This window comes from Dromaius novaehollandiae, chromosome 6 (assembly GCF_036370855.1).
Source record: "Dromaius novaehollandiae isolate bDroNov1 chromosome 6, bDroNov1.hap1, whole genome shotgun sequence".
NCBI classification, from domain to species: Eukaryota; Metazoa; Chordata; class Aves; order Casuariiformes; family Dromaiidae; genus Dromaius; species Dromaius novaehollandiae.
Window position 1 is genome coordinate 29,213,690 of NC_088103.1, and position 14,782 is coordinate 29,228,471.

Below are 14,782 nucleotides of genomic sequence, written 5' to 3' on the forward strand. Positions count from 1 at the left end.
TTAATACCTTGGTATTTCTGGGTTACTCCAAGTCCGGTGTGCTTATTTTGAAAAATGCACATGTTCCACTGAATGCAAAAGTTTGTTTTTAAACCATAATGTGTAATTGCCACAGATAGATCAAGCTTCTTGGTCGTGGGGAGGAAGTGAAATAATTTCACCTGCTCTGCTTGGGTTTCCAAACAATTGTCTAGGTGCTTTTAGGCTTCCATGTAAGTGATGTAACCATCCAAAACGCAGAAAATGGACAAAATGGGGGCAAGGAAAGAAAATAAGATAGTTCTGGTATTAGATAGTTCCTGAATGCACATTTGTTTCTGCACTCAGCAGTTAGTGGTCACTGCTTCTTGTGGGGGGTTTTGTATCCCTGGGAGAGGAGGCATTAGAAAAACAAACCAGTGGCAACTAGCACAGCTCATCTGCTAAAGCAACGAAGCACGGTTGTTGTAAGCGAGGACAAATGCTCCCTTTATAATGAGCACCCACTTATGTTACTCCTGAAACCAGGCACTTCAGTAACACTTCACCGAACACAAACATTTCACAACCGACTGCTTCCACGTACCTGGACAGTTAGCGAGAAAATTTGTCACGTTACCCCCAGAAAAATAAAGCTCCACATACATTTATTAGAGGAGTGCTATATTGTTAGTACGGTAAAGGGTGTTCCATAAGATAGAGAAATCACAAAAATCTTGACTCTATTTCACCCACATATTGTAAGGAGCAAACTCTGAGAGAATTAAAATTTAGTGCTAGCAGTGCAGCTAATTCAGAAACAAGGAAAGGAGAAGAAAGAAGAATGTAACGTGCCTCCTTCGAATGGTATTCCAGATTGCTTAACCTTTGGTTTTATAGTCTCTTCTCCCAGTATCAGATTTAATCTACCTACCGACTCAACTGCTCACAAATGCAGCACCTCCTGTTTATTGCACCGCAGCAGCACTTAGCACAGCCGCCCTGAGCAGAGTCCCCCGGGCAGGGCTGCAGCCAGGTGAATGATGGCTGTGCAGCACAGGCAGCCACGTGGGCAGTGCAGGAGGAAATGCCGTAAAAGCTGCCAGTGTTTGGTTCAACAGCTGAACTCTTGTTTATCTTGAACACTGCACACCTGAACTTGCCCCAGTGGAAACAATAGTGTATATCTTTGCAGATCTACAGTAGCTCGGATCATGCCGAATGCTGTGCACAGTGCTGCTGTTTCAGTGTGGGGATGACAGAGCGTCTTTATCAGCTGTCTTGCAGTCTGAACTCTTTTCAGCAGTGTCTAAGTTGCCATTCCACTCAACTGTGATGACTGGTAAGGAGGAGAGGAAAAGGTAAAAAAATATATCAAGCAAGAACTACAACTAGGAGGAAAGACAAAAGGAAGGAACAGAAGGGGAGGAAGAAAAAGATGTAAAGTTGGGAAAGGACTGCAAATGTTGCTGTGACACCATAATTAGCATTAGAGATCTCAGTTGAGGGCAAACCTTCCTTTCTGTTGCCACACAGTCCTGTCCTCCATCGCCTGTATAAATGTTCCTAAAAGAAAATTAAATTCTCTCTTGGAAGAGATCACTGTTAAGAGTTTGCAAAGAGAAATATGTATGTGTTTAAAAAAATGATCAAGTTGTTGGTTCAAAAGTAAGTTATAGTATAGCCAAGGTGCTACAATTCCTGTGTCATTTACATGACAAAGCCATTCAGAGAGAACCTCACCTATGACTTGTTTCTGCTTCATTACGGAGCTAAAACTCACCAGCTTCAGTCACTTGCTATGATTAATGACTTGTCAGAAACACTAAAAATAGCTCACAGGAAAGGCAAAAGGAAGGGGATTGAGGAAGACAACTTTCTAAAGCAGAATTATCCCTTAAAGCCCAAAATGAAAACAAAGAAAAAGGTAAAAGTTGGGGCAAAGAGAGGTAGGAGTAACTTTTGGAAGCGGAAAAGAAACTTGAAAAATCCAAAGAAATACATTCATATCAAGATATCTTTTAGCAACAAACATATCTGAAAGGACATTAAACAAAAGTCATAAACCATCTTTATTGGTGAGTCCAGACTGTTACTAGTGTCTGCCAATTATATTCCTCAGTCAAGCTAGCTAGCTTTTATAGGACATGTTTCCTTGTAAGGTAGGCTTTACCATCCCAAAACTTTGTTGAATATTTCCTTACATCAGCTTGTCCCTGCTGCTCCCATTCCTTCCACAGAACAAGATCACAGGACCGGATCCTCACAAGGACCTATATGCTGAAGTATATGCCCAGTCTTTGTGGACTCTGTGCTGTCCATAGCATCTAAAGCGAAAAACGTAGACATCTGACTCGCCACTCAGGCACTGTCTTGCAGTGAAGGTAAGTTAAGTTATGGAGCACTGAGTCTACCCAGTGAAATTCCTTAGGGGCCTAAGGGTCAGCATCTGGGCACGCTCAGAGCCACCTTGCTTTACAGTATGATAGCAAAATGCCTAAACTGCAAATCTGCTGTTCCTCCGCCTTCACCTAGAAGTAAAGTTATCACATAGATTTTCTTGGATCACATCAGCCAGGCTGAGATCTAAAAATTATCTGTATCATGTGACATCTTGCCTAATATTTCAAAATTTGTGTAGCAAGATAAGCAGTTTATATGCAAAAAACAACTAAAAGAAACTCTAGTAAAAGAACAGAGAAGTATTTGTAAAATGCAGACACTCTTTAACTGAACCATTAGTGAGGAAGACTCGCTCTAGCTCTTGAATGAAAGTTCATTATCAAATGCCTCTTGCTAGCTCAGGCCCATTAGCTAAGCCTGAGAGCGGGTCAGAATTATATTGTCAACACACAGCCTGCAGCTTTGTGCGAATCGGGCAATTAACTCCATGTAAACTGAATGAAGAGCTGGGTCTTAGAGACAGATGCATGTCCAGATCTGAGCTTCTGCAGGACCAAGGAGTTGTTTTCTGAAAGTTTGCTTTGGTCCTGCTTTTGATGAAAAATACTGAGGAAAGAAAACTATGGCTTACAAGACACAAAATACCTTTAAAGAGACTGAATCCTCATTCTGTTATTTATCTTTCTTGTGCCTGTTTTGAGACAAAACTAAGATGGACCTCTACTGATATCTTTCTGCTTCTACAATAAGAAATGTCATCTGCTAGATAGCATTCCTTTAATGTATTGTATTGCCTTATAGATATTATGATGATAAAGCACGTGCTTTGGAAGCTAACTTGAATGTAGTGTATGAGAAAGTCAAACTATTGTGCTAAATGAGAGTTTGAAGATGTTTCTAATCTGTGAACAAAATTTGCCTGAAGAACATTGTTTCGCGCGTGTAGATTTTTTTGCTGCAGTAGGAGTGGGAGGTGTTTTTTTAGCTGTTGTCAATGTATTGTTTACATTGCTCTTTTCTTTCTCTGTAATTTCCTTTTTGTGGGTCTGGGAATTTTTTGGTCTGGTTTTCTAAGGAAACAAGGCTTATGCAACTGTTATTTGGACATTGTCTTGCATCTGTCTGTCCTGCTGTGGCAGCTTTTTAACCCACTAGCCAAGTTCAAACAAATTTGAGAGCAGCAGCAGTCTGCAAATGATTAAATTCCTACAAATTCATGAAAATCAAAAGCCAGGTACAGGAGAGACTCTAAGAGCGCCCCTAACAAGGGAGAGCCCCTCTAATGAGGGCTCAACCTTATGTAAGACACAAGAGAATCCACATGACAGCAGCTACTATAGGAGTATCCTGACTCCAGGAAAGTTTCGCCCAAAATCCACACCCAGTTTGCTACCAGTGAACTCAACTTCCAGATGAAATCCATGACAAACCAGGCTTCATTAGGTCCTCTGCTCGCAGAACGGTTTGTTTTGTGTGTGTGCCCTTGGTCAAGGGGAAGCTAGTTCCAAATGCTGCATGTGTTCTACTAATACCCTGTGTATTCAGAAATATCTGGATTAGACATGAAGAAACAATCATAAAAATGCTGCATTTTATGATTCATTAAGCTTTCAGTTGACACTCTGTGACATAACAAATGGAAGTGCACAAAAAGCATTGCTGAGGCACCCTGTTAATTGCTCTGTTTCTGGGAAATCTGTTTGGAAAGTAGCCTGTTAGTGCTTCCTTCTCTCCTCTCTTGCAATGGCATGCAGCTTTTTCACCTCTAATGAAGTTTAATCAACAAAAAAAAAGTCATAGGCGTGCCAGGTCACAGCCACTGTGGTGACTCAAACATTTTTAAGTGTTTTTGACAGGCCCTAATGCACTTGGCAAACCTTCCCTTGTTCTTGGATGAACAAAGTCACAAATGGGGACTCCCTTGCTGCACACTGTGTGTTGGTTTTGTGTTGCTGGGGGCATTTGTTCCTTTATTTTTGCATAAATGAAACTGTGAGTGAAGTAGTCCTTTCGGTACTTTATTCCTGGCTGAATTCTCATTCAGCTGTTCAGCACTTTAATACTTCTGAGGAAAATTAACCAGCGACCCACTAGTTATTTTATGTTGAGCTATGGGGTTTTATTTTCCTGAGATGTTAAGTGTGTTTTCATGGCATAAATAAATCCAAAGAAAAGACAACATTTCTTATAAAACATTGGCTAATGACTTACAGTGTAATAAAGCTGATTATTGTGAAATTTTGCTACTATTTCTTACAAGTAAAAATACAGTGTTTTTAATTTTACGTTCTTGTTAAGGAAAAGTCTTAAAAGAGAAAAAAAACTGCAAAAATATTCATTTTATATTTGTAACATTTTATACCTGTAATAAAACTGCTGTTCTCACATATTGCTGTAGGAAAGCTTGCAGACAGAATGTAGTTCCCTTCCGTGTTGCTCATCTTACAGTTATAGTAGCTGGAGACATTAGAAATAATGGAAGGTAAAAACATTCGGCTAGCAGTCATATGGCTTCTTTTGGTTTCTTTTAACAGGTGGTGACTCTTCAAAGATCTCTCAATCACCTATCTCCTCTTCCGCTTAAATTTCTGGGCGTGGATGAAGGCTGAGCTGAAAGTGTTTCTCGTTCTCGGTAAAATCCCTTCCCGCACACAACGGACAGGAGACGAGAGCGACTTGCCCGAGGTACTGCCAGGGCACCAGAGGCGAAGGAAGGTCAGCCTTCTCTCAGGTGGGCACTTTTCAGAGGTGCACTATTAGTTTTGCTACCAGCCGCTGGTGACATGCAATATTCAGTGACAAGTGCCAGTCTGGAGGCTTCTCGACTGTGTTGCAGTGGAATTACTTTGTCACTGTTGTGTTATTTCTACCAGCCTCCATGAGGACAGCTTTCTGCTTTTCTGCTGTTAAGGAAACCACACTGCCAGGGAAGATGTCTCTATTAAGATGACATGTCATATGCTGTTGGGAAATAGAGTTTTTGCATCTGATTAGCTTATTCTTAGAAGATTAGAGATTAACATATATAAAAGTATTTCTTCAAATGTCATTTCTTATGTTTAATGTACAACTTGAAAAGGAAGGCTCTGCTAAGAGCTGTCTTCAAAGCTGCTTTAAAACTTTCATAGGAACTGAATGCCGGCAGGGAACGATGCCTGACCCCCAAATGCTCTTATAAAACTAAATAATATGTGTGAAAGGACTCTCTTGGCACCTGCAGCTCTTTACCTTCTGTTCGGTTTACAAGAACGTCTTCCTGGCTGGCTCAGGAGAGACGGCTGCCAGTGGGAATGGGAATGCTAGTTCAACAGGAGAGAGAACAACTGGTAAAACCTGATACGTCCGACGCAGTCCCAGAGATGCTTTTAAAGAAGAGAGGGAGGCCTGCAGCAGAGTCTGCTGGGAAAGCAGCCATCCTGCCACAGACACAAAATCCTTGAAGGCATCTTGAGAGAAAGGGATTGGAGTAGGTTTGCACTGCCATCTTCAGCCCCAGGAGAAAACGGAGCTCTTCCCCGCAGCACGCAGAGCATGTAGCTGGGTGGGGGTTCCCCCAGGCTGCTCACCACGGCCAGCGCAGACCCTCAGGCTGGGGACTGCACAGATCCTCGCAGGAGAGGTGCGCCTGTTCCTCTCCTCGCTGTGCCGAACCTTTCCCTGGTCACATGGGAAGAGACGGAGGGATTTCCCTCAAACAGCCACTGTGGGTACTGTGGAAGGGAAAGGTAAAACCCCTCCAAGGCATGCCCGGAAAACAGAAATACAGGAGGAAAGCAATTGAAGGTAAAGCAGGACCAGCGTTTGGGAGAAAGAAGTGTGAAAAAAATGGTGCAACATTTTGGTCCTACAAGGGAAAGTGAACAAAGAGCAGAGGGAGATTCTGGGAAGACAGAGGGAAATTTAGGACAAGACATCTCCAAATCTGCCTTTGAATTTTGTAATCTTTTATTAGAAGAAAAAACAAAACACTTTTTTTTTCCTTGATGCAGAAACACAGCCTTGCTAGTGGTCAGAAGATACTCAGTTTGCCAATTAAGAGCTTAAACAGCATTTAAGATTTTCCATTAGGTAGGAATATATGCCCGCTAGAGAAATGTATCAGTATTATTGATTTAAATTGCTGTGATGTTGCATCTTTTAAAATCTCCTGGTGACTTTTTAGAGGAATTTGGTGCACCAAGTTCTCTGTTGAGGTTAGTGAGATATTTGCATTACTAACCAGTCTTGTTGTGATACCTGGAGCAAACTTCTTCCTTAGGAGCTCTCAAAGGACCCTGCAATGGAATTCCAAAAGTGACTTAAAAATACAGCAATGTTGCTCTACATATAGAGCCACAAATCTCTGGAAATCCAACTGCAGAATGAACCATCACATTACTGTAAAGTTGAATAGCTTTAAATACAAAATGCTGAATTTTCAAAAGCTTCTGTTAGTCGCCTTTTGTTTTATGGACTATTAAACTGGTGTGCAACAGGCTGTCACTGAACATTTGTTCCACATTTTGCTGAAGGAAGAACTGAATACTAAGCAGCTAAGGTGCCTTCCCTGCCGAGAGTAAAGATGAAAAAATCTGGAGCTGCTGCAGAGATTGAAAAGGAGAGGTGTGAGCTACAGGAGCGTATGCTGCAGTGATGCTTATTCAGGGATTGTAGGAGAAGGAAGCAAGATGCTGGAGCTTAATGAAGTTGGCCACAGCTATTATACAAGGCAGAAAATATCTCTAACCTGTTAGCTACATGGGCTATAATGCTAATAGCTTAAAAAAAAAAAAATACCCATTTGGTGTCTCTTTTGCAGCTGTGAAAAGAGTTTGATACTAGACTGATATTCTCTGTAGACAACGGTCATCCTTACTGGCTACCAGGAGTTGCTATCAGCTTCCAGAGTCTGACTAAGGATAAAGCATGTGTAAACCGAACCCCTCGTTGCACCAAGCCATGGAGTCACTCTTCTGGCTGCGCACCCATGGGGCTGCCACCGCCTCTCTCAGATGTAGGATTTGACCCCTATCACCAACAGGCCAGCACCCATCACACCTGCTCACCTGGGCACTCTGTGATACAAGCTGTCAGAAAAAAATGGGTGAAATTTTCCAAAAAGAAAGATGGCATTAAAGCAGGCATGCTGTCAGGAGGGATTACACTTGGGCAGATGAAATGTGCCTAAAATCTGTTCTGGAGGCAGAGATCTTCTACCTTGCAGATGAGCTTCACGTAGCTAACACCGGTGCAAGTGTGTCCTGCACCGGTGGGCCCTTCCTCGCCTCGCAGCGGTGAGGCAGCTGGGACACCCCAGCAAGGACACAGTACAGTGGTTTGCACAGCCCAAACAACCTACCCGAGTCAAAATGATACTAAATAAAAGATCAATATTTTCTTTTTTTATAAGCAAGAAGTTGTATTTTGCATTCTCAGCTAAAAAGAGGGCCAAAATAAATAGCAGGAGAAGTCAGCAAGGCGCAAGATGGAAAATGGATGATCCAGCTCAGGAAAGATGTATTGCAAATTCCAGAGCAGTATACAAAATAGTGTCAGTAAACCTCAGAAAGGAGAGAGGAAGAAGTATCACTAAGGAAACAAGCCTGGAAGAACATGCTTCACAGGAGAATACTGGCTGGTTGGTTAACACAGTTTCGTGGATAAGGCCATGCTTGTTCCTAGCCTACCCGCAGGGAATCCAGCACTGGGACCAAAAACATCACCATCCCGAATCCCTAGTTCCTCAGCTTGGCCATGCCAGAGGTGCCTGCGCGGGACTGAGGAGTCCGCCAAGCGGAGAGAAGAAGAGAGGCTCCATCTAATGGCTTAAGAACTGCTGGCCTAAATAAAAAATGAAGCAGAGGCTTTAGGCCAGCTTTGTCCAGGAGCCTGAGGCACTGGAGATACTGAAATATCCAAAGATAAGCAGAATGTATTTTACCACTGCTCAATATATGCTCTCTTCCAAACACCCCTCCTGTTTCTGTTTCCCTCACCAGATAACTGCGATTTGCTTTTGACCCTGTGGTACTTGACCAGTGAAAGAATACATCCTGAATAAAAAAATAAAATTCAGTTGCATCATACAAGATTTTAACCATGAATGACAATCCAGCCAGGGATGTCTGAGCTTTTGAAACCTGAAGTCCAAAGTGCTGCAGCAAAATTAAATTTGCTCACCTCCGTCTGTTAAAGCAAATCTTAAAATATTAATAAATACCAATTATTTGAAACTGAAAATATTAAAATTCAGAAGTCTCCTTCACTTTGGATATTCGTTTAAAAGTTCTGGTTTCATTTGGAGTGTATGTAGATAGAGTTGATGATGCTCTATCTGCATCTTAATTATTAAAACAGGCCTGACCAGCCTGTTTTGTGTGATGGGAACAACAGCATTATGAAAATTATTTAGTTCTGACTAGAAAATAAAAGTTGTCAGGAACAGGATGTTACCCTTCTCAGTTTTAATGCATGAGAGTTTTTAAATAGGTTTTGAAGGTATTTGACAGCTTCTTGTCTATGTTATGGCTCTATATTTTCCTAAAACAGTGTTTTAAAAGATGAAAGCCTTCTGCAAAACAGGAGAAAACTGGGACTTATGCTTAACTGATGCCCTTTCTCCTTGCTGTTCCAAAATGCCTCTTTGAATTATGGCATCACAAAAGGGGTATAAGACTGTAAGTGAGGAAATCGTCGAAAGTAGACAGAGTTTACCAGCTTCTCACTGTGCAGTTCACCACATGGTTTGTGTGTTCATGTTCTTATTTACCCTTCTACCAATGTCTACATCTAAGTAAGTATGAAGGCTTCTCTTTTCCTCTGGCTGGTCTATGTGCTTCTCTATAATGCACAATTCTGCACAATTGTCTGTAATTAGTCTGTTTAAAATTAGAGACCTCTATCAGTAAATAAGGATAGGCTGCGTTGGACTGAACGTAGCAGAGAAGGTACAAACTAAACATGGAAGAAGGGAGAAGGAAATTGCAGTAATTACACCCTCATCCTGCCTGGAGAGCCATTTAGCATCATTGGCAGATTTCATTCACATGGTCTTGTGGGCAACCAGATGGAAAAAGCGGCATTGATTTTCTTGACTTCCCCCTACAGAGTTTGTGAATGAAATCTAGTAAGAGCGTTAAAAAGCCTGCCAGCGCCACTCTACCTGCAGCCAGCTCGGCAGTGCACGGGGCACTTGCCAGTGTAGCTGAGAACTTAAATTATCCAGACATCTGACATTCAGCCTCCTCTTTTTCTCTGCTGCTCTTCTTTTTCCAGTAATTGTTTCCTCACACTCTGCTACTCTTTCTCATTTCCTCTCTTCTCCAACTATGAATCTGTCTGCATTGAACATGCTATACCACAGTAAAAAATAACACCTTCAATTCAAAATTCAGATTACTCCACAGCAGCAATACACTGCACATATGGATCTTGAATTTGGCAGGAATTTAGATGGGATCTTGAATTTTCCTTTACATAAAATTTGGGGGTGTAAAATTTTGCAGAAGTCATCTTGTAGCTTCTTGCTATTTACAGCTCTGTGTGAAAATAGACTCAAGGTTAAGTTTGGATGTCCACCTCCTTCTGTTCATTTGCCACTAGGGATGTCTGAAAATTTGATTCCTTACTGCTCTTTTTCAAAACTTCAGATTTCAATACAAAAATACAATGTTTATCGTAAGGCTACTGAAAATGTAGTTTGAGCATTTAACAAGCATTTCAGCAAAGGTTTTGTTTAGTATTAAGAGAACTTCTGAAGGCTAGATCTAACTGGACTTGAGCTGGGTTTTTGAAGGAAATAAGGCCTATGCTCACACACAGTCTGTCCATGTGCCAGCTTCCCTTCCCTAACAATGTTTGAATTTATTGACCACTTCCACCTAAATTTGACAGAGATGGAGACTTTGAGAACATGAAGCTCCCAGGAGTTCTGTGAAAACCAGCAGCCAGTCAGAGGAGAATGACTCAGGTCAAGGCCGTCCCCTCCAAATTAAAAGCAGTTAGTCCCATAGTCCCTGGCATCTGCTTAGCTCCCAGGTGGTTGGTTGCAGGAGCGCGGGAGGGCACTGGGAGACACTTTGCACGTGGTCGGGAGGGGAAGAGGCAGCTGGGAGCCCTGGGGAAAGGGAGAGCGTTGGTCTGTAGGACAGAAATGCATAGGGATCCGGCTGCCGTTGTTCTGCTGCTCACAAAACGATTTCTTGGCTTACAGAGAAAGTCATAATCCATATTTAAATCCGGCAGGAAGGGGGTATGTGTTGAGTGGGAAGAGGAGTACTTTTGTGTGGCCTCCTTCCGCTGCTCTTTGCACATTGTAATTACCCAGAGGTGAGGGATGGTTGTCTCAGGCGTGGTCCCCTGGCAAGAAATTTCTTTTGATTAATCTGATGGGCAGAGTGTTTCTGTGGTCTCTCTCTGACTAGCTGGCAGGCAATCGCATGTAGTTTATTGAGGAATGTGAGGATTCCCCAGCAGCCATGCTTATTCCAGCTTTTCACATGCAAAGTGGAAAATTCATTGAAAGGACAGGTTTTTCTGTGAAATACTCAGAATTGCAATCTAAGGTGTTGACATGGCTGTCTAGAACAAATGAAAGCCACCTGTGATTGCTCTTATTGCCTGCTATAAAGTTCTGGCCTAGCTGCCAAGACAGAAACCCTGAGCAGACTTAAGTTGAGGAGAAATAACAATTGGGCATGTGATTAATACATTTTCAGTTTGCTATAAACTCATCTGTAAATAGCAAAACTTGGTATTAAAGAGACCAGGCATCTCATTAAACCTAAAATAAATAATGCTGAATATACCTTTAGGGAACTCTACAGTACCTGGGTTTGAATATGACAAATCAAATTATGAGAGCACTGTATTTTATCTGCATTGATTTGCAGCTATAGACTCTTCATGTTTTAACGAGTGAAAATTTTCAGAGTGGGAGAATTTGTGTACACTTCATAAAACAAAACGTCCCAGTAACCATTTTGATTACAAATACAAAGAGCAGTCTGTTAAATTCTACTTCCTTATCTCTTGGATGAAAATCTCTGTTTGGCAAGAGCATATACTAGTACACTATCTACTGAGAAGCAAATCTTTCACTAACTAACTAATTTAAAAAATGTATATTGCTTAGTAATAATCTAAGCTCTCAATAGTAACTGTTTGCACTACTCAGAAATGTTTTCTTAATGGTCTTAAAAATCATCCAGGATTAACAACTGTTGGATCCCTGCTGTCTGAGACGAAGTTTATAAGGATTTTTACTGTGCTCCAAATTATGGTGCCATCAGGTACATCCATAGAGGGCATATTTGCATAAAATGTTTGTGCTATTGGACAGCAAAAATGCAGCTGTATATTGTGCATTTTAGGTTATGTGCTATGAAACAGCTTTTATTCTACAACATCGGGTGTGCTGTGTGATCCTAAGTATTCGCTAGGGAACATGTTGAACCTTAATGATTAGAAAAGCCCATTTTCTTAAAGGAACTTTGAATATAGCTGTACCCTGTCCTGGGGAAAGCTTTCTTAGCAGCTGCTTCTTGTAAAAGATATTCAAGGAGGATCTATTTGTTGGTTGGATTTGCCACCCAAATCTTTTTTTTCCCCTTTTTCCTTTCCCACTCATGCTGTTTTATCCCATTGTAAAGGAAATCTGCGGTACCTACAGCTCTACGTATCCACATGGACACCTCAGCTGCTCCACCCCAAATACCTAAACCCCTTACAACTCAGTCATTTTCAACAAGGTCCACAGGGTAGATTGAAAATAAATATTGCCTGAGCAGGGTTGTATTGCCTTTCCTTAGATAATCAGAAGTAGAACTGATGACTATATTCTGTACACAGCTTTTGGACCTGTTTAGTGTGTGCCCTTGCCCCATCATGGTTTTGGAGACACCCTGGATGGAGCCCATAGGATCCAGGAGAGAGAGACCATACTGGGAGGTGGCTGAGCATCTTTTGTAAAGCCAAGCGACTGCCTGTGCAATGAATGATCCTTCGAGAGACATGAACTGGCAGCTCACACAAGCAGTTACAGAATTATATCCTGTCCTGTGAGAAGTTCAGATGTAAACAACATCTCTCTCATGCCACCACCTCCGCTGACTTCGATTACAGACCTGAGCAAAACAGGCATTTGTTACAGAATAGTCCCATTCGGTTAATAAGAAATTTTTCCTGGGGAAACATTTGCACCTGAGTTGCCATTTTTCTCCTGGCTGAGCTAAGATCACTAGAAACTTGACCGCTGTGCTTCAATTTGTCATGCATAGTTTAAATGTTGTTCAAGGTAACTGAGCGCACTGAGGCTCTGAGCTCCTGGACTCGCACTGGTTGCAGCATCTCCCAGTGTCCTTTCCAAGACTGCACCCCTGTACGGACAGAAGGGAAAATAAGACACAACAAAAAACACACATTCTTTGGAACTACAGAGCTGAAGGAAATGAAACATTTAATCCAGTTGGAATAAAGAAATGCTGTGGTAGCTTATTTTGCTTTACGTGAGATGTAGATGTTAAACTTCAATGTGAATGGTGAGCATAAAGGGTTAAATGTGACTTGTCTTAGTTACCTGCAAGGGATGGGACTTGTGCAGGACAAAGCAACAGGATGTAAATCGCCCCGTCCCAGCTGTAGAACGTATACAAACAGTTGCAACAACTTTTTGAGCTTGCTTTCAAATCCTGCCAAACTGTGACCTGTGTTGCAAGGGAACACACCATTCCTGTAAAATCCCTAATAAGTTTTCTTTTTTCTCTTTACCTTTTAAAAATCTTTATTTCTACATTCTTGTTGGCATACAAATAGAACTTGAAAATATATTGCCCTTTTTAGTAGTAACGTGTTCAGATGCCGCAGCAAGGATCATGACAAAACTTACAAGATTATACACTTGTGACCTTAAGGGTTTTGATTTTTTATTTGGAAATAGGTGTAATACATGAGCTGACTGGATTTAGTTATTTATCTAACTGTTCATATTGCCAGAAAAGCCTACAGCAGGTGTTTTAGTAGAAATTCTAGAAATTTAGAAAACAGATTTCTACAGACCTTTGCAGAAAAAGTCTAGCCCTACATTCTTTCACTTCAATGTTGGCTCAAATTAACATTGTAAAAAGAAAACAAAGTCCCAAATGCATGAAATATTGTTCTTCAGGATAATCCAAAAATGTCTATACAATGGGGTATTCACATCATCCAAACATAGGTGTCTAATCTAGATGCTTTGAACCACCTGATTCTCCAGAGCTGCTACTTCTCTCAGTTGACTTGTGAGCTGTTTCGCACACCACAGGCTGCATGAAGGAGATGCAGCGGATCAGTTACGTCCCCATCCGTAAATGAAGAGAAGTGTGCTGGGAGACTGCTCTGCCTTCCTCCATGCCTTCCTTCATGCCGTCCAGCAGCGTAAGAGTGACCGTCTGCCTCACGCGGCCTCTAAGCTGCTGAAGGACGGACTCCACTTGAATTATGCGCTGACTCTCTTGACATGAGTAGCACCGCTGACAGGAAGGAGATGTGCTCAGAAACAGCTACTGTGATTATTAAGCACCAGCATCAAGAGTCTTGGCCTGTGTATTTCTGTGCCAAAGTCCTGCCGATCCACTCAAAGGTAATTTTGAGTTTAGCCTATTAAAACCTACCATAGCAATTTTCTATGAGCAGAGCTCCCCAGTGCTACATGATACAGCTCATTATTAGAGACAAGCTGTCTATACTCAGCTCCGTTTTGGAGGGAGATTGCCCACAGTCATTCACAGGCATTTTATCCTTTCTACAAAATGACATGTTGTAATAGTGTCTTATATAAGGTAATTATACCTCAGCTCATATTGCATAAAATGATGAAATTCAAATTACTGCTGGGAAACACCTTTTTCTGACACTGAAACGAAAATGCTTTGTGATAATACTAAGCTATTGAGGGTGATGCAGTAAAAAAAGTGAAATGGAAGGAAGCAGAGAACGTTTCTGGAACTGTGCTTGTACTGGAGGCGAGGCAGGAAATCACTCAAAGTGCTGGAGCAGGCTAACGGAGACAGCGTGTGTCCTCCTTTGCAGGTGGGCAGAATACCCCCTTGAGGTCCTGGCCCAGGTGTTGCTGTAGCAGTGCTTAAGGTCTGCTCCAACACTGAAAGGTGTTTGTCTTTAGTACCTGATGCTGGCTGGCACCTAAATGATGTTTGTCACTTACTTACATATTTACAACACCGTAATAATTAATAATAAACCTGACAGTTATTGCATTTTTCTCAACCGCTTTGTCCTAAGGAGAAAGTAAACCCTCTGTGATATGCCCTGTACCAGCTTTGTGCTTAGGTGGCTATTCCAGCTGACAGAAAATAAAGAGATTATCTGGCAACTCCTCTTCTTGCTGGAGCTGAAGCCAGGGCTGAGCAGGTGAACAGGCTTTTACACTTCTTACTTCCCTTCTGCA

General features: G+C 41.7%; 1 long non-coding RNA gene across 1 annotated transcript; it reads left to right on the forward strand.

The window, feature by feature from the left end:
- The first annotated feature begins 1,178 nt into the window (after window positions 1-1,178).
- On the forward strand, window positions 1,179-5,325 carry LOC112979762 (uncharacterized). The gene is made up of 3 exons (XR_003258263.2): window positions 1,179-1,300; window positions 2,199-2,342; window positions 4,896-5,325. It is a non-coding gene; the product is annotated as an uncharacterized LOC112979762 (long non-coding RNA).
- Window positions 5,326-14,782: the final 9,457 nt, after the last annotated feature.